The sequence below is a fragment of the Panthera pardus genome, unplaced genomic scaffold, assembly GCF_024362965.1.
Source record: "Panthera pardus isolate Hobbes unplaced genomic scaffold, ASM2436296v1 HiC_scaffold_6, whole genome shotgun sequence".
Taxonomy (NCBI): domain Eukaryota; kingdom Metazoa; phylum Chordata; class Mammalia; order Carnivora; family Felidae; genus Panthera; species Panthera pardus.
Window position 1 is genome coordinate 83895165 of NW_026526991.1, and position 20460 is coordinate 83915624.

Here is a 20460-nt window from a genome sequence, read left to right on the forward strand (position 1 = left end):
CTTTGAGTCTCTGAAATTGAAAATTCAGAAATTTGAATGGGTGATGCACTTGAAATCACACAGGAACACACTTTTTCCCACACCCCCTTTCGGGGTGTGTGTATGTATGTGTGTGTTTACTCAGCGTGTGTATACTTTCTACTTTCCCATCTGCCATCTGCTTTAGCACCAGCCTCGCTAGCTGTTCTGTGTCCAGAGTACTTTAGCCTTTTCATTATGGAAGAGAAAGAAATGAACTAATATGAGAAAGAAAATCCTTCCACCAACCGCTTCCACCTCGCTTTTTGTTTTGTTGTTTCTAAGCAAGTTTCTTGCCATTTACCTTTGCATTTGCATTGCTTATTGATTGGCAATTTTAAAATTATTTATTGTGCTCTTTTGTTTCACTGTTCAAGAGCTAAAACAAAAGCTACCAGGCCCTTCGAGGTACACATTTGCATGCGGTGAGCGTTGCCCGAGGAAAAAGTAATTGCTAATGCATATTTATGTGGCACAAATTTGCCATTTGTTTATGCATAAAATTATCAATAGTGCAGGGCGGCCCAGCCGTAGAAAATGGTGACCTTTTTAGCTTAATAAATAGAAATCAGCTGTTATTGTGAAGAGATCAGCCATTTATTCTGTGTTGAGGGACATTGCCGGGAAAATGCAGATTGGGGCTGGCAATATCATTAAATGGAAGGCCAATGACCCTTTCGGTAGAGTCTATTATACTTTATCTAATAGGGGATAAATGGCTCTGGTTGGCAATTGGAATAAAGAACAACAGTTTTTTTTTTTTATTTCAAACTGTAATTTTATAACTATATGGATTTTAAGCCAGTAAAACTGAACAGGGAATCTCAGTCTGACCTGTTGCTAGAATTCTCTCAAAAAGTATCTGTTTTCAAGTTGCTTTTCTTGTTCATTATTCTTTATTCTGATTTGTACCCATTGAAACAGAGTAAGTCAAATGATGTTTTTTCAGGAAAATAGATCTTCCTTTAGTTTTCAGTTTTTAGCTCTCTTTTTCCTTTCTTTTTTACCTTTTTTTTTTTTTTTTTTTTTACCATACTTTTATCTTTGCATTGCAGGCATCTGTGTTTTGCAGGGTTGTTCTCTATTTGATGTCTTAAAAAAATATTAAAAGTAGAAGATGCTCTCTAAATAAAGTTACTAATAGATTATAAGTGGAGAGTTTTTTATTAAGCTAAACGTGATACTTTCTAAATGATAATAATGGTATTTGGAGCAATTATGTGGGTCCTTTGGATTAAAGAATATTCTGTAGATATAAAACCTTCTCGTTAGTATATATAGATTTTCTTAATATATAAAAAAAACACAACAGAAAGTCATGTATCTTTTTTGGTTGTTTTACTGGTGCATCTGATAGATGAAATGCCCTCAGTCTCCCCAGAGCTCATTTATGATTGTGGTTTAATGTGGTGTAATCTCACAATTATGTTTACTTGGCTAACATCTCTTCGGTACGTTATGAGCACTTCTGCCTTTCAGGATTTTTTATCTAGTTTTTTCAGTCATTATAGAATTCACTCTTAAATGGAAGTTGTGTGTGTGTGTGTGTGTTTTAATAATATGTAATATTTGATGCACTCAAACTTTTATGTAAGTTGTGAAACCTGATAATGGAACCGGAGACCTGCAAACCCCACCTCGGAACATGGTAAACTCTAGGAGGCTACCTCCATGCTCCTCCCTGATTGTGTTTCTTCATGCAAGCGGGCCTCACCAGGTTTAAAGTTTTTACAGTAGAGGTTTGCAGCCACCAATCTTTCCCTCCTGCTGCACTTTAGGATGACAGTGCATTCTGCAGCATGTCACCAGAGTGACTGAGTAACCTTTTACTGGCAGAAATGGGTCTGTTGTTCCTTTTTAAAGTAGAGGGTGTAAATAGGATTCAGACACTAGGGTACATTAGTCCATAAAATGAATATATTTTTTATGTCATTTATAAGGTATTGATTTTAGGTCCATTAGATTCACAGTCCCTAGTGGGAGAAAAAACAATGATTGAATGGGTAGGTTGGAATTCCAGAAGGAAGCACAGCAGCAGTGATTAACCCCTTCTTCTTCAACTCCCTGCCCCTATTATTTAACATGGTGGAGTAGCCGAGAAGGACTCTGAGGGAGAGGGACAGTTTGTTATCTGTCTTTTGTATGCTTTACGAGGGTTCACAAAACAAATTTCAGCTGGATTATTATTGTCTCTGAATGTGATACAGCAGATCAGTCTGGGTTGTTAAGAGTTGCCCCCATTTTTGTATAAGATTAGTTTTTAAGTTGATGAATGCATTTTATTTTTATAAAACCTAGAGCATAAGTATTAGTAATTTAAGATATTGTTTAGGGAGATTATAGAATACAAAGGAATCAAGCTTACATTCTTTTTAAAGAAAACATTTTTATTCTCAACTCTAAGGAAGGAGAGTTCATTACGGCATCATGTCAGTTATGCCCTTACTTAGGCAAGTTTTAAGTAATATTGGTGAGAATGGCCATCAGAGTAATGTTTTAAATAGGATGTTTCCTGTTCCACAAATGCATAGAAAATTATTGGTTTATACAAGCCTCTTTTCTGATAAAAGGATGACTGTAATATCATTTCACTTCTATGTGCAGAGCACTCGTAATAATTCTAGTCAATTTTACCCAACTAATGTTACAACCACCTAAAAGGAATTTTCTCTTAGGTTGGTTTGGCAGTTACATTTTCATTCTTATACATGAAAAAAAGTTACAGTATAGGTAGGAAATTTTTAAAAATTCTAATTATATTTTCAATCATCTGATGTAGTGATATGTTATGGTTGAATAAAATTATGCCAACTAAAGTCTGACTTTCTCAAAAATTGACCTGACATAATATGGTATCAACAAACATTTTGAGAATTTTATATTTTAATTCAAGTTTGTCAAGTTCTGTAACAAAAAATGTAAAAATACAGGCTCCCTCTTGTGGGTAAAATTACCACCTGTATATTTTTGTGTTGCCAACATATAAGATATGGCAAAATTTCTATTTCATTTTTAAGTAAATTCTACTCTATAGTCTATTTATTTGGTCAGATGTGACATTTCACTTCTTGAAAAAAAGTAGAGTTGGAATACTTTTTTAGTAAATTTTTTAATGAAAAGAAATGAGTTTTTTTTAAATTAATGGACTATGTATAGACAAGCTTTGTTTTACCGCAGCAGCATAATTTCTGATATTCAAAATTTGTAATAACTTTCCTCATTTCGGAATACTCTCCTGTGGAATAATTAGCACACTAATGATACAATGTGGAGTCTTTGTCAGTGCGGTGACTTTTGGATTTCTGTGTTTGTAAAAGTTCTGGTACTGGAATGAAGTAAAATCCCTCCCTACCCATCATGTTTCACGTAGATACAATACAGTAATAAAACTGCTCAAATGCCATTAATCTTGTAATCAAAACTGAATAATCAATGGTCTAGTAAGAATGAACACTGAAGCATTATTCAGCTCTCCCTGAATTGAACTAATACTGGAGACACTGAGCTGGGGCAGAGGCTGTGGCTACATCACCATGTATGGGTTCCCTGCTTTCAGAAGTCTGATTCCTAGGAATTTCAACTGAGTAGCAGAGGCAATTTCCTTTTCTTTCTTTCTTTCTTTCTTTCTTTCTTTCTTTCTTTCTTTCTTTCTTTCAGTTTAGTTATTTATTTTGAGAAAGAGAGAGTTTGTGTGAATGCTGGAGGAGCAGAGAGAGAGGGAGAGAGAGAATTCCAAGTAGGCTCTGTCCTGTCAGTGCTAGTTATTTATTTTGAGAAAGAGAGAGAGAGTTTGTGTGAATGCCGGAGGAGCAGAGAGAGAGGGAAAGAGAGAATTCCAAGTAGGCTCTGTCCTGTCAGTGCTAGTTATTTATTTTGAGAAAGAGAGAGAGAGTTTGTGTGAATGCCGGAGGAGCAGAGAGAGAGGGAGAGAGAGAATTCCAAGTAGGCTCTGTCCTGTCAGTGCAGAGCCTGATGCAGGGCTTGATCCCTGGAACCATGGGATCATGACCTGAGCCAAAACTAAGAGTTGGAGGATTAACTGACTGAGCCAGCCAGGCACCCCAATAGCAGAGGCCATTTCTGTCTAAACTGGGGACACTGGTAATCAAGCCAGAGCTATATTCACTCATGAAAATGGCAAGAGCAGTATTTCTGAAGCTGAGCTTGGCAGCACAGTCCTAGAGATATATAGCAAGAAATGTGAATGCAGAGATACCTGAATAACTCCCACTAAGCAGTTATGGTGCTGACTGTCGTTGTCATACATTTGAATGAATGAATGTCATTCATTCAAGGTCATTCATTCAGTGTCATCAAATATCATACATCTGAATGGAATCAAGGAAAAGGCCTGTGAGGACACCTGAAGATCTCTCATAAATCATTCTAAGAAGTAAGAATTTATCTTAATGTTGCCTGACCTAAAGCATCTGTAGGATGTTTACATGAAAATCAGCAAAATGAACAACTTCTGAGGGGATTAATATATATGTGTATATACAGATAACAATATATGTATGTATACAGATAACTATATATGCACATATGTTTTTAGACTAATTCTGGCAGCATTAAACAGTGTCAAATTAATGCCTCTTTTCCCATAATGATTTTATTATATTTATATATTTTGTATACATTTATGTAAGTATACATATACAGATTTACTTTGAAAACCTTAGGAAAAAACCTTGAAAATTCTCTACTTCCAAAAGTTCTATGTTGATACATTTATTAAGATGGAACAATACATTGTTTTTTCTTAAACATCTTTTTATTAAAAAAAATTTAATGTTTATTTATTTTTGAGAGACAGAACGTGAGTGGAGGAGGGTCAGAGAGAGAGGGAGACACAGAATCTGAAGCAATCTCCAGGCTCCAAGCTGTCAGCACAGAACCTGATGTGGGGCTCAAACTCATGAACTGTGAGATCATGACCTGAGCCGAAGTTGGACACTTAACTACCTGAGCCACGGAGGCACCCCTAAACATTTTTTTAATGTTTATTTATTTTTGAGAGAGAGAGACAGAGTGTGAGCAGGGGAGAGGCAGAGAGAGAGAGGGAGACACAGAATCTGCAGGAGATCATGACCTAGCTGAAAGCAGATGCTTAACCTACTGAGCCACCCAGACACCCCATGGAACAATGCATTGGTAATGGTGTTTTATTTTTTCTAGGATTCCTCTTGCTGATGACACAATTCCTGTGTGAATCTGTTTACAAGATTCTGAAAGCTGAACAGAGAACTTTGGCACTGCACTGGGTAGGAAAAAGGTATATTCATAAAATACATAATGCACACCTTTGAAAAATCGATTAGTACACTTGCTATTTCACAAAACTGGAAAGTTTATATGCCTTCTCTTATTTTTTTAATTTATAAGTAAAATACATGACGTATGCATAGAAAACTATAGTACATAATCTTTTATATTCAAATGATAACTGGATTTGTAATTATAATTTGGAAACTCATTATGAAGGTAATGTCTAAACTAGCAGATGATAGCAACATTTCTTTTAGTTTTCTTAATGAGATAAACTTTTCTTGAAGGTGTGGAAGCTTTTTGTCTCCATTGAAAAATGGAGAAACATTAAAACATTTGTTCCTGCTTTTTTGTTGTTGCTACAAAGGAAATATTTTGGGTCACAATGGGTAGGTCACACATTTTATAAAAATTTCCATTGGCTATTAAATACCCTGGGGTATGCTTTTGTAAATACACATACAAAAATGCAATTTTGCTCAGGCCAAACAGATATTTTTCGGTTTGCTTGGCAGAAATATTTAGTGGGCATCTATCTGTGAGTGCATTTATGAAATGCTTGTTTGTCTTTTCAAAAAAAGTTACACTCTGGGAACAGGAACTGAAAGTTTGACCACAGACCCACACTTGAAAATCCTTTTATTATCCCCTGGCTGACTATCATGTGGGTGACATCAGAAAAGGTTGGAGGTAAGGGAGCCTTTGTTTAGAAGTTTGTCACGAATAAGATGGAAAAGGAATTCTTTTTTTTGTTTTTCCTAAAATGAATTATGGAAAAATAATCTTTTTGCATAGAGGACTAAAACTTATTCGCTAATCGACTCTTAAGGTCTTATGACTTATGTTTGTAAAACTTCAAGATGCAAGTTTATTTGTGAAAACTGTTAGAATCAATTGTGTTGGTTAACTTCTTTAAAAATTAATTGTTAAAACCTAAGTAATATCCTCAAAGTATCTATAAATAAGACTTCATATTTTCATAGACAAATCAAACAATATAATATGGAAGAAAGAATAGTGAGTAATGGATTTTTATGCTAACAGAAGTGGAATAGGTCACAAATGGATTATTGCAAATATGAAACTTGTGTAGTTTTACAAGTGAAAACACCAATATCAATACAATTAAAAGGCAAGTGTAAACCTGGGGCTACTTCTAATAAATATAGTGAACATCACATGTAAACAGGTTCTTAGTATCAGAAGGCACTAACATCTTAATTTAAAAGAGAAAATGTAAGGGGGCGCCTGGGGGGCTCAGTGGGTTGAGCGTCCGACTTCTGCTCAGGTCATGATCTCATGGTTTGTGAGTTCAAGCCCCGTGTCGGGCTCTGTGCTGACAGCTCAGAGCCTAGAGCCTGCTTTGGATTCTGTGCCTCCCTCTCTCTCTGCCCCTCCCCTGCTCACGTTCTGTCTCTCTCTGTCTCTCAAAAATAAATAGATATTAAAAAATAAATTAAAAACATAAAAGATAAAATGTAAGAACAAATAATGAGGAATACAATTCTAATGCAGTATGCTAATAAGAGAAATGCAGAGTTACGCTCTACTTACTATCTAACCAATAAAAAAAAAAAAACGGTTTGGAAGGATAATGTTGTAACAAGAATGTGGGGAGATGGGTACTTTTAAGAATGTTGGGAAAAGGTTATATTTGTTCAACTTTTCAAGAAGTGATTTGGCCATCTCTGATATGAGCCTTAAATGTTTCCAAAGCATTCTACGTAAAATTTCCACTAGTTTGGAAATGATTTGATTAGAAGTCATCTGAAATAGTTAAAAAAAAAAGTAGACATGTGTATTTCTCTTTGCGAAGTCTGTGAAGTCTGTGTAGGCAGTTCAGAGCTGGTTGGATGGTTCCACGGTCATGAGGGACCCAGATCCTTCGTCTCTTGCTCTGTTACTCTGAACACGGGACTGTTACCTAGTGTTTTAGAATGTCCAGAATTGGTATTCCAGTAATCCTGTCCCTAGGCTAGCAACAAGAAGGAAGTATCAGTAGGAGAAGATCATGCTCCCTCCCTTTAAGGAAATCTTCTCGAAGGTATTGACATCCCTTCCATTTACATTTCATTGGCTAGAATGTCGTCATAACAACCAAGCCATGCTTAAAAAGGCTGGAAAATGTAGTTTTTATTCTGGGAGATAAGTCTCGAGAAGTTATTACAGCGGAAGAATAAGAGACTGGATATTGGGCCCAATTAACAGTATTTGGCAGTTTCACTTCCAGGAATCTAACTTAATGAAACAATTAAAGAAAGAGACAAAATTTATATAAATATATTTGTTCATTTTCCTATATTTATCATGGGAAAATTTTGAGATTGACTAAATTATCCAGCATGAAGCAGTAGTTGGATAAATTTGAGTACATTTATTTTATACAGTCAATAAAATATTTTTAAAGAATTTTTAAGGACACACGAAATTATGCATAATACAATATTAAGTTAAACAAGTCAGAATCCACATTAAAGATACATTGTATAACTTTGTGTGTGTGCACACTTATGTACATGCACACACATATACATTCACTTATATATTGCAAATACATAAAATTGACAGAAAACAATACTTAAAAGTTAATACATCAAATATTATTAGCTCTAGATCATGGAATCATGACCAATTTTGATTTTCTTCATAGTTTACACAATTTTTTGAATAAGTATGATTTGATATTAAAATTTGAGACGTAGAAGACATGAAATTCCAAAAGGCTTATATGTTGCCTGATGTTCCTGTTAATAAAAATACTAAATATGTCTATTCAAGGAGAGATGAAAGAGCTTAGCACCTATCCTTTTTGACTTTTTCCTGCAGTCAGGTTGCAATAAGTGTTCCCTCTCAGTAGAGCCATTTGGTCACTCAGAAATCTTGATCATATTGCAGCCAACATGGGTTAGGGCAGATTGAGATACTGTGCTGCAGTTCAGTGGTGTGCGTCAAGCACATGGAAGTTGTTGGTAATCGTGCCTATTTGAAAGGCAAAGAGCAGAACATTTAGAGACTTCTCTTTCTTGTGTATCAGTGAAAGAGGTTGAGTATTGCAGTTCTGGATTAAGAATGTTTCTTTGTGTGTGTGCGTTTAAGGAACTTTTAAAAGTGTTATGTTAACTTAGAATATTAAAGGAGTGAGAATTTAACTCAAAGCTAAATGAAAAATCAAATTAGAGAGCAATTCATGAGAAATCCTTTGCAGAAATTAGAGTGAGAGCATTCCCGCCCCCACCCCCCTCTCACCGCCTACCCCCTCCCCCCCCCCCCCAACCTAAGCTGACTTGACTCTTTAGAACTTACAAGAGAACTATGATGTTGAGAGGCATAGACTTGGGAGACACAGTGTTTGAGTTCCTGATTGCACCACTGATGGCTGTCTCTCTTGGGTATGTTCCTTAGCCACCAATTCCTCATGTATGAAATGTAAATAATAATAGAAGACACTGTACCATGCTAATACTTATCACATGGATACTGGTGTAACTGCACTGATTCAGCAATGGTTTAAAGCTGAAACCATTACTGGAGATAGAGTCACTTTGTAAATAATTGAAGTTTCAATTCAATAGGAAAATATAATAATTTAAAGCCTAAATGCCCACAATAACATAATCTCAAAATATATTAAGGATAAATTGCCAAAACAGCAAGGAGAAATAAGCAAATCCACAATAGCATTTTAATCTACTTTTAGTAATTGATGGAATAAAGTGGACAGAAAAAATCAGTAAGGATATAGAGTTGAAAGACAAAAGTAAGAAACTTGACCTCATAGACATATATAGAACCTGGCATACAACTGCAAAACACATATTATTTTGAAGAATACGTGGAAAAGTTATAAAAATTGGTTGTATGCTGAGTCATAAAATAGGTCTCAACCATTTTTAAAAGAATTGGAATTCTACCAATTTCATTAGAAATCAAATTGCAAATAATTTTTAAAAATGTATAGCTAGAAAATAAGTTTCAAAATTCCAGAGAAATCACAATAGTAATTTTAAATATTCTAAGGAAATTGAACTTCTTATATACAACAATTGTAGAATGCGTAAAAGAAGTACTTAATGGGAAATTTATATCTTAACTGTTACGAGAAAAGAGGATAAAAATAAAGAGGCATTTCAAAAAAAGCAAAAAGAAAAACTCAAAGTAATAAACACTAGGAGTGAATTAAAGCAAGAGCAAAATTAACAAAGTGGGAAGTTGTCATATTTCCAAAATATTTGATTCCAGTATTCCAATTCCAAAAATTGATTGTTGTAATAAAAGATGAATAAATTTTCTAGTCCTCTGATGAGACCAGAGAGCAAGTGATAAAGGGTACATAACCAATATCAAGAATGACTGAAGCTATATCACAACTGTGCAGATATTAAATAGCCAGTAATAAATATTATGAATGTTATATTACCAAGTTTATATTGGTAAATATGAAGAATTGGATGAATGGTCAAATTCCTAGAAAAATACAGTGTAGCAAAATTTACTCAAAAAGAAATGGAGAACCTGAATAGTTCTGTAACCATTAAAGCAACCGAATTCAATAATCAAAAATTGTCCTATAAAAAAAATTCCAGACCCAGGTTGCTTCACAGACAAATTCAAGGAAGAAGTAATTCTAATTTTACATAAGTTGTTTTTTAAAAAACAGAAGTGATAATCTCAAACTTACTTTATCAGGTCATGGAAACTTGGTACAAAACTTGGTAAGTATCACTTGAAAAAGTGCATTTACAGGGAAATTCCTCTCATGAATATAAATGGAAAAAAAAATCAACCAAATATTACCAAACAAAAGTCATGATCACTGGGAAACGTGGGTGGCTTAGTTAAGCATCCAACTTAGGCTCAAGTCATGATCTTACGGTTCATGGGTCGAGCCCTGATGGGGGCTACACGCGGTTGGTGTGGAGCCTGCTTGGGATTGTCTCCCTCTTTCTGACCCTGCTGTGTGCACGCTCTGTCTCTCTCAAAATAGATAAATAAACTTAAATTAAAAAAAAAAAGAAATGTAATGAAGGATTAAGACATTGCCATTAGATTGAATAGAAGGAAAATGTTTACAAGCTATAGAATTATGAATATTTATGTATGTTTTCAAATGTGTTGCAATGTTAAAATATCCTTTTGCACATATCAACAATACCCACAAAAGGGCTTAGTTGAATATCAGATTTTATACTCCATTGAACAAAAATAACACAACAAAAATAAGTACTTTACATAGATGTTGGGAATCCAAGATTTTGCAGAGGTAAATTGAGGATAGTGGTTAGTTAAACCATTGATAGCAGTTATTTTTGCTTTGCTTATCTCCTTCTGCGTTAACATTCTTTTAAAATGTCACTGCATTTATAGTTATTTGCTTTAACCATTTAGCTAGTTAATAATTTGTGATCCTGAATAGTTGTTATTTGTACATGACTTTTGGTCACCTTTCTCTTTTACTTGCAAATAAGCAAGCTCTTTGCTTTAACTATTTATCAAATCCAATCACTTTTTTTCCTCAGTCACCCTAATATAGAGAGTAAAACTCTTTATTGCTTGAAAAAGGAAAATAATCCCAATATATTGCAAATTGTCAAGTGAGTTCTTTATAATTAAAGATTACTTTGCAATATACAATTTTTAAGGCATTTATCCCGACAGGGTTCACTGGCCTTTGAGCATGAGCCACTTTGTTGACAAATCTATCATCTAAATTGTGCAACATTAATGAGAACTCCAAGCAGCACAGTCTTACATTTTAATGTAGGTGGCAGTTTAAGGGAAAAACAACAACAACAACAACAACAAAAAAAAACCACCACCAAAACAAAATACTGAATGTGATTGAAGTTGGTTTTAAAAAGGTCTGTCACCTGTGGATAAAAATGTGCATAACTCTGAACACATAGTAATTAGGAAGACTGAAAGGCCGTAGGAAAATCCAACGACCCTTTGAAATATAACCACCAGTTATTATTTTTTAAAAAGGAAGGAGGCACTGATTTGTACATTTATATTAGTACAGGGCTTGTGATACTACTTACTTGTACAACTAATCGTCCATGCTCTACAACCTGACCCACAGTTCTATTGTACCATATGGTAGAACAGATTCAAAGCTGGTCTTTGATTCGAATCCCTTGTTAATTAATAACTCATCATGTGATTATGTATTTCCTGAATGGTATCAAATTTCTATATCTCATTCTTTTTAATAACCCTTTATACATCATTGTAGATCATACTTTATTGTTGCACCTCAGTTTCTGGAATATCTTCATTTTGATAAACTTTCAGCTTAGTTTTCTCAAGTTAATGAAACGTTGTAAGTAACAACACCATGAAAAGCATGCTAACAGCCTATTGAATCTGAGGGCACTATACTTTTTTTTTTCCTACAGTTTATTTTGACAGAGGGATCATGGACATGCGCATGAGCAGGGGAGGGACAAAAGGAGGGAATCTGTCAGCGCAAGGGGCTCCAACTCACGAACCATGAGATCATGACCCAAGAGCCAAAATCCAGTCAGACGCTTAACCGACTGAGCACTGTACTTGTATCATTTTTTTCCTTAACTCAAACTTATTTGTATAAATGCCTGATTATACTTGATCATCTTCATGCTCTACCTACAAATCTCTAATATCCATCTGAATAGTTTTGCATAAAATTATTAAGCTTATTTTCTGGGTGTTTCGAATGTATGTACATATGCAGTGGAGGAGTTTTATTAGCACAATTTGAATTGCAGAGTTCGTTTCAAAATGTATATCAGTTTAAGTAACATAATGCAGTCATGTAGAGATGCTCCATTGTACTGGTCTTGGAACAAGATATTGCTCTTTGAGTAGCTATTGGTGATGTACTTGAAACAGTCCTAAAACATCTGGCAGAAAGTAATGGTCTATGTATAATTCCTTTGGCTATGGCTTTCAGCTTCTGATTGATAAGGAATGATGAATGAGAATCATCCAAAAGTTATAGGAAATTTAGAGTTTATTACTTTTTAAAGTCAGATGATAATATATGTCTTAATAATTTAATAACAATGTTTGATCATTGTTCTCTTATTCAGCAATTGTTTATAATTAAGAGAATTTTTCCTTCCAAGTAAAATAATGGCATGAACTGTTGACCATAAATTTTTTAAATGATGTATATAAGCAAGCCATTGTTTATTTTTGTGTCTTACTTTAGAACACTAAGCAACAGAGAAGCAGTTCTAACAATAATAATTTAATTTGAGAAAAAACCTTGAACCAAAACTGTCTCCATAGAACTTTTTCATAATTAGGTTATACATCTTCTCAATGGAAGAAGTCTTGCCCACGGTCACATTCTGTAAATGAAAATACATTTTGCATAAATTAGTGATGTTGAATTGCTTGGATTCATTATGAAATGTAATAAATATTTCTTAATTTTTAATGTAATTATGAACCATGATGTTTTTTACTTTCCTAGATGATGCATGTATCTCGGCATCTTGTAGAGAATTAAAAAAATTCACCATATTTTATAGTGAATAATTGGTGTTTTAAAATATAATATGATGTGACATGACATAGCATAACATAATATAAACATGATGTTTGACCTATAATTAGGGAATTTCATTCCCTCTTAAAGCTTTTTGATACAAGTGTCGTTTTAGGCATTTCAAATCTGTGTGAAAGGAATGGTTTAAGGACAATTTTCTAACTATTTAGAAAAAAAGTTAAATTCAATTCCTGTGCCATTACCAATATAAATTCTGGAAGGATTAAAGATTTAAATTTTTAATAGAAGACACTATAAGAGTATTAAGAGATAGTGTTGGTGAATATTTATGTAAGTGTGGGGAGGGTTAGAAGTTATTTGTAACCATTATACCAAAGGCGGAAGTCACAAAAAAAAATGTTGTTAGGTTTGATCACATAAACATAAAAGCTTTTTGGCTTCTTAAATGGTAAGACTGACAAAACAAGCAAATGAGGAAATGAGAAATATATTTGCAGTATATTAGGTTTAATGATATAAAGTGCTATTTTTGCTAAAACTATTGGAAATGTTATATATTCAATGTATGTAAATAAAATATAACTTAAACTGCTTATAAATTAATAGAAAAGTAGAAAAATAATTTGAATATTCAGTTAATAAGAGGATTCAAATGGGGATTAAACATATCAAATGTTTGATTTTTGTAAAATTCATGAAATACAAATCAGTTGAGATAGTTCATTTAGCAAATTAGAAAAGATGAAAAATGCTGCAATAACCAATGCAGACAAGATTGCAGTGAGATTAGGCCTGTCCTTGACTGAGGCTGGTGGTGTCATTTGCATCCCTGCACCAAAGATTCATTTCACACAGTACGCATTAAAATCAGTTAATGTTGACGTTTGTGCTTCTAGGAAGTTAGCTAACGTTTCATATATGGTGTTTATAGTAACATAAAATTGGAAACAATCAATATATTAAAATTGGCTCTATGTTAAAAAAATTGTGTGTATATGTGATGGAATATTAATTTCATGTAAGAATGATGTAGGGGCACCTGGGTGACTCGGTCGGTTAAGCATCCAACTCTTGATTTTAGCTCAGGTCATGATCTCATGGTTTGTGAGATCAAGCCTTGCATCAGGCTCTGTGTTGACAGCATGGAGCCTGCTTGCAATTCTCTCTGTCTCTGTCTCTGTCTGCCCCTCCCCTGCTTACACTTGCTCTCTCCATCCCTCTCTAAAATATATAAAATGAAAAAAATTTAAAAATGATGTAATAACATGGGAAGCCAGAACCTGGGCAATGGTAAATGTTTATTGAGTGGATATGTGGGTACATGCATGCACACGAACACACACACAGAGGTGTGTGTATCATGCATAGAACAAAAGTTCTGGAAGAAGATATGAAAAATGCAGAAAGGATATGTCTAGATTAAAGAATTATGGCTGATTTTTAAAATTTTCACCTTTTTGATTACATGTGTTAGTTGCCTTTCTTTCTTTCTTTTTAAAAATTTTATTTATTTATTTTGAGAGGGAAAGTACAAGCGGGGGAATCCAGAGAAAAAGGGAGAGAGAGAAAATCCTAAGCAGGATCTGCACTGACAGCACGGGGCCTGATGTGGGGCTCAAACTCAAAAGCCATGAGAACATGATTTGAGCTGAGACCAAGAGTCAGATGCTTAACCGACTGAGCTACCCAGGTGCCCCAGTTGCCTTTCTTCAGTAAACATATATTACTTTTATTTCAAGGAAGGATGCATATATTTTAACTGTATGTATCCATGTACTAATCCATACATCAGGAACTTTCCCCCTGCATTTTCTTCTTGGAGTTTTACAGTTTTAGGTCTCATGTTCAAGTCTATGCATTTTAAGTTAATTTTTGTGAATGGTGTAAGATAGGGGCTCAATTTTATTCTTCTGCTTGTGGTTGTCCAGTTTTCCCAGCACCATTTAATAAAGAGAGGATCCTTTTCCCATTGAATATTTTTGGCTCCCTTGTCAAATATTAGTTGACTCTATCAGAGATTTATTTATGGGTTCTCAATTCAGTTCCATTGGTCTATGTGTCTATTTTTATGCCAGTACCATACTGTTTTAATTACTGTAGCTTTGTAGTATAGTTTGAAATTAGGAAGTGCGATATCTCCAGCTTTGTTCTTTATCCTCAGTATTGCTTTGGTTATTTGGAGGGTTTTTTTTTTTTGGTTGTTGTTCCATACAAATTTTAGGGTTGTTTTTCTATTTGTGTGAAAAATGACATAGGAATTTTGACAACGATAACATTAGTGCTTCATACGTAGTTTTTCTAATGAGAGCATTTTCTATATACACAGATTGCTGTATAAACATATTTAAGTTCTTTGTACTGATTTTGAATTGGGAAAAAAATCAAGAGGAAAAGTGTTTTTCAGAATTTTTAATACATTAAAGTCTATACGGTTAGGATAAAATGCTATAACACTGCCAACATGTTTATTCAGGGTTTATTCATAAAATTCAGTTCTTCATGTTGTGCTAACTTTTGCCTTCATGTGAATTCCACTTGGTCCCATTATCGCTGAGAATAATACCCCAGAAATAAGATTTTTAGAATCCTTTGAAAATAAATTCTAAATCTTATATAATGGACCATAGATACTATTCCTTGTTAAGATATTTGCTTTGGGGCACCCGGGTGGCTCAGTTGGTTAAGCATCTGACTCTTAATTTTAGCTCAGGTCATTGTCTCACAGCTCTGAGACTAAGCCCCTCTTTGGGCTCTGTGCTGACAGCATGGAGTCTGCTTGAGATTCTCTCTCTCTGCCCCTCCCCTGCTCTTGCTCGCTCTCTCAAAATAAATAAATAAACACTTAAAAAATACATATTTACTGGGGCACCTGGTTGGCTCAGTCTGTTAAGCGTTGGACTTCGGCTCAGGTCATGATCTCACAGTTCATTAGTTCAAGCCCCGCACTGGGCTCTGTGCTAACAGCTCAGAGCCTGGAGTCTGCTTCAGATTCTGTGTCTCTGTCTCTCTCTGCCTCTCCTCCACTTGCACTCTGTCTCTGTCTCTGTCTCTCTCAAAAATAAATAAATGTTAAAAAATTTTTGAAAAAAATTTGCCTTTTAAAAACCATCATTAAATTCTTCCAGTACTGTTCTATTGTTTCTATAGTCACTTCTCTTTAATGACACAGTTAACTCATTATTGTGAGCATAAATCATGTCCCTGAATTTACAGATGTGTCTACAGTTGGATTTTTTAAAGTCTCCTGCATTTCCCCCTTTATTCTCATTTTTATAACCAAACACCTCAATGAAAAAGTGATTATTACACCCAATGGATGAAGCAGATTATTAAAATAAAGTAAAATATATTTGATAAATTGTTCAGATGAACTTGTCTTTTTTGACTGAAAGAAACTTTTATAAAATGAATTCTATGTTCTTCCATTACCAACACACCTCAGTTAGATACTTAAATAAGTGAACTTTGGTGCATATCCCCTTTTTTCTATTTTTAAACTTTATCTGTACTGAAATAAAGTACAGGTAAATATTTTAATTTTAGGAATAGGAATAACTTTTCAAAAATAAATAGTGTTTTTAAAAGAAAATTTACACATTATGACCAGCAACTTTAAAAAGGAGTAACACTTCCAGAGACTTAAAAGAACTCAAGATATTGATACACCCTTAAATAACAAATATCAAAGTATTTATGTAATGTCATTGTAATACAGAAGAATAGGGTAAACTGTACAGAAAAGGAAGGTCAAATCTAATTTTAACCTTTATATTTATTAACAACCATTGTGTTTTCTTTATTTATTCCCCCATCTTTCCCTTTTGTTTTAGAAGTATTGTTATTGAAAAGGAAGGAACACTAATGTCAGAATTATATTAAAAATCAGACCTCAAGACTATCCGTGAGGCAGAAATAATCCAACTATTATTTCTGGTATAAAAAGTTTTTTGAATAACATCACTTGCCCAGAAGCTGTTTTCCAACCTAATAACTCTTGGAATTATGATCTAAAATTTCAAGAGGATTAAGGCTGCATAACTCCTAGAAAGTACAAGTGTGCAGGAATGTGACCAGAGGTGAAATCTGATTTAAAATTTCTTTGAGAAAGCACTAGTTTGAAACAGTAGCCTGAGAAAGTAGAATACTATACGTATAAATATTGCTTAGCAAGCTTCTCTTAGTTAAACATATATTAAGTACATGCACAGCAGTCTCCAAGATGGTCATTAACTAGGGTTTTAGTCTATTTTCTCGATTTTAACCATCTGCTTTCAATTCTTCTTGAACGAAATTAGTCAGAATGGACAGAAATAAAGTTCAACACATTCTATATTGGTTCATCTTATTTTTAGTGATTTCTTTATAAGTCAGTTTGGTGGCAGCATGGGATGCATGCCCAGTATGTTGATGGAAACCCATGTTGGGTGTGCCTACCATTTATCTGTCCACTCCGGCATTTTATCAGAGGTTGTATAAGGAGTTGGATTGAAAAGAAGGAAGCAAAGATGCATCTCTGTGTGACAGTCATACCATAATGTGCCAAGCATGACACTGGTTGCTGCAGAAGATACAATAATAAGTAAAATGAGATCCTGGGCTTCAAAAGTGCTAGAAAGTGCTGGGGTGCAGGTGGGGGTGAGGAAGGCAAAAGTATATCAGTCCCTCTTTTATTTAGTTATTTTTTTTTCAATACATGAAGTTCATTGTCAAATTGGTTTCCATACAACACCCAGTGCTCATCCCAAAACGTGCCCTCCTCAATACCCATCACCCACCCTCCCCTCCCTCCCACCCCCCATCAACCCTCAGTTTGTTCTCAGTTTTTAAGAGTCTCTTATGCTTTGGCTCTCTTCCACTCTAACCTCTTTTTTTTTTCCTTCCCCTCCCCCATGGGTTTCTGTTAAGTTTCTCACCAAACTCCACACCTGAAAAACAAATAACCCAGTGAAGAAATGGGCAAAAACATGAATAGACACTTCTCTAAAGAAGACATCCGGATGGCCAACAGGCACATGAAAAGATGCTCAACGTCGCTCCTCATCAGGGAAATACAAATCAAAACCACACTCAGATATCACCACACGCCAGTCAGAGTGGCCAAAATGAACAAATCAGGAGACTATAGATGCTGGAGAGGATGTGGAGAAATGGGAACCCTCTTGCACTGTTGGTGGGAATGCAAGTTGGTGCAGCCGCTCTGGAAAACGGTGTGGAGGTTCCTCAAAAAATTAAAAATAGACCTACCCTATGACCCAGCAGTAGCACTGCTAGGAATTTACCCAAGGGATACAGGAGTACTGATGCATAGGGGCACTTGTACCCCAATGTTTATAGCAGCACTCTCAACAATAGCCAAATTATGGAAAGAGCCTAAATGTCCATCAACTGATGAATGGATTAAAAAATTGTGGTTTATATCAGTCCCTCTTTTAAAAGGCAGAATGCAGAGGGTCAATGTCTCTCTTCTGAGTACTTAGCATCTATATGTGGTCTTTGCTAGGCATGCCAGTTTTCTCAAGATGGGGGTCAGCTTGCAACTAGTTTAATCATAGGCATTTGATTTAGTGTTTGGCCATGTATAGTATCTGAACTCCACTTCTTTCAGAGAAAACAGTTTCAAATCTGTTGCCCCACAGCATCTAGGAGAAACCCAGTGGCAACAAGCAATATTTACAGAACATGGTTTGAGGGGTATGCAATTCTTTTGAGATGCTCCAAAGTCTACCTCTGAACTAAGCCAGAGATGCAGAGGTATGTCCCTGAATACTTTCCAATAACCCCAAGTAAATGCCCTTTATGATCTCTGCTTTAGTGTGGTGTCATAGGTCCAGATTGAATGCTGCTATAAGAGCCCAAAAAATGCATTATGACTACCAAGAGTTGTGCTGCAGAAATCTTTCATTGCAACCTATAGCATCCACTCTCTAAAACTATTTGGGAGAAATTTCTGACTCCTTTTACCAGTTATGCTGCCGCTGAGTAGTTGGTCTGTTTTTATCTAATGATACCCGTGAGTTGTGTAACGGACTTTTAATTGATGTTCTCTGTTGTATTTCCTGTATCAGAGGAGGAAGTGGTGTCATGGACAGGGGGTGAAGGCCGTGGAGAAGAAGTGGGAATCCAGAAAGGCATAGCTAAAACCATGGTATCTGAGTTGGGTCTTGAATGGTGGAAATAAGGAGAGAATTGAGACAGCATGATCAACTGTGTAGAGGAAAAACTGTGTAGTTCTATTTGGCTTAGAAATATCAAGGCAGTAGTGACATGTCAATCTGTACATTTCATATTGTCAAATTCAACCTGAGGAGCTTATGTGTAATCTTGTCTAATTTGATGAATAGTAAGATGGCATTGATTTTTTTTCCCCATGGGGGAAATGTCAATATTTAGCATGTTTTGTCCAATCTCATAAAGATTTCTCTGATGTGTATTATGGTATGGGTTTTGGGGGAGAATAGGGAATATTGGAATTCAAAAGACCAAAAATAAAATGTGATATCAGTTCCCCAATAGAAACAGGGTAGATGTATTTCCTGAGCATGGCTGTTGATAGCCATGGCATATCTAAGTAATAAAATTTTGACTGAATGATAGATACTTCACTTTAGAGTCATTTATAGTTCATGTACTCTTTGTTCATGCTGAGTCCATCAGCTAGCTGTCTTTCCTTTTTTTTCCCTGTTCTTTCTTTCTCTCTTACATTTTGTTAAATACGGTATTATACTGAGTAGATATGGTCATTGTATAAAGTATGTTTTTCTTTTTTTTAAAAAAAAATAATCTTTATTTATTTTTGAGAGAGAGACAGAGTGTGAGCAGGGGAGGAGCAGAGAGAGAGGGAGACAGAATCCAAAGCAGCCTCCAGGCTCTGAGCTGTCAGCACAGAGCCCGATGCGGGGCTCGAACTCACAAACCGTGAGATCGTGACCTGAACCAAAGTCGGACGCTCAACCGAATGAGCCACCCAGGCGCCCCATAGTATGCTTTTCTTTTAATTGAGGTATAAATGACATATAACATTATGTTAGTTTCAGGTTTGTAACATAAGGATTTGATATATGTATATATTGCAAAATGATCACCACAATAAGTCTAGTTAACATTGGTCCCCATATGTACTTATAAATTTTTCTTTGTGATGAGGACATTTTTTTTTAAGTTTATTTATTTATTTTGAGAGAGAGTGAGTGAACGTGGGAGAGAGAGAGAGGGAGAGAGAGAATCCCAAGCCAGCTTTGCATTGGCAATGCAGAGCCTGACACGGGGCTCGAACCCACCAACTGTGAGGTCATGACCTGAGCCGAAGTCAAGAATCCATCACTTAACTGATTAAGCCACCCTGGCAGCCCTGTGATGAGGACTTTTAAGATATATCTTAGCAACTTTCAAATGTAGAACACCATGCTGTACGTGATATCCCCATGACCTATTTATTTTATTTTATAACTTAAGTTTGTGCTTTTGGACCTCCTCCAGCTAAATTTTTTGCTAAAAATTTCAGTCATATTTATTTAAGCATTGCAAAAGGAGAATAGTAAGGTATAAAAAGAAAGTTACAAAATGTACTCTTGTTTTAGGTATACAATAGTTATTTTTTTCTCTAACATTTAGTATTTCTTATTCTTTCCCATTCTGCATTGTATTTTATTTTTAAGTTTATTTATTTTGAGAGAGAGAGA

At 35.0% G+C, this 20460-nt stretch overlaps 1 protein-coding gene across 8 annotated transcripts in view; it reads left to right on the top strand.

The window, feature by feature from the left end:
- The window catches only part of SOX5 (SRY-box transcription factor 5), a 1011059-nt gene that overhangs the window by 272936 nt on the left and 717663 nt on the right, over positions 1-20460 (top strand). For 6 of the 8 annotated variants that reach the window (XM_019452504.2, XM_019452503.2, XM_019452501.2 and 3 more), the window contains one exon: positions 5197-5293. The exons of 1 other annotated variant lie outside the window; for it this stretch is intronic. The gene's annotated coding sequence lies outside the window, so the exon portion shown is untranslated. The remainder of the gene's footprint in view (positions 1-5196; positions 5294-20460) is intronic. One more of the 8 variants, XM_053895316.1, reaches the window with a different exon arrangement.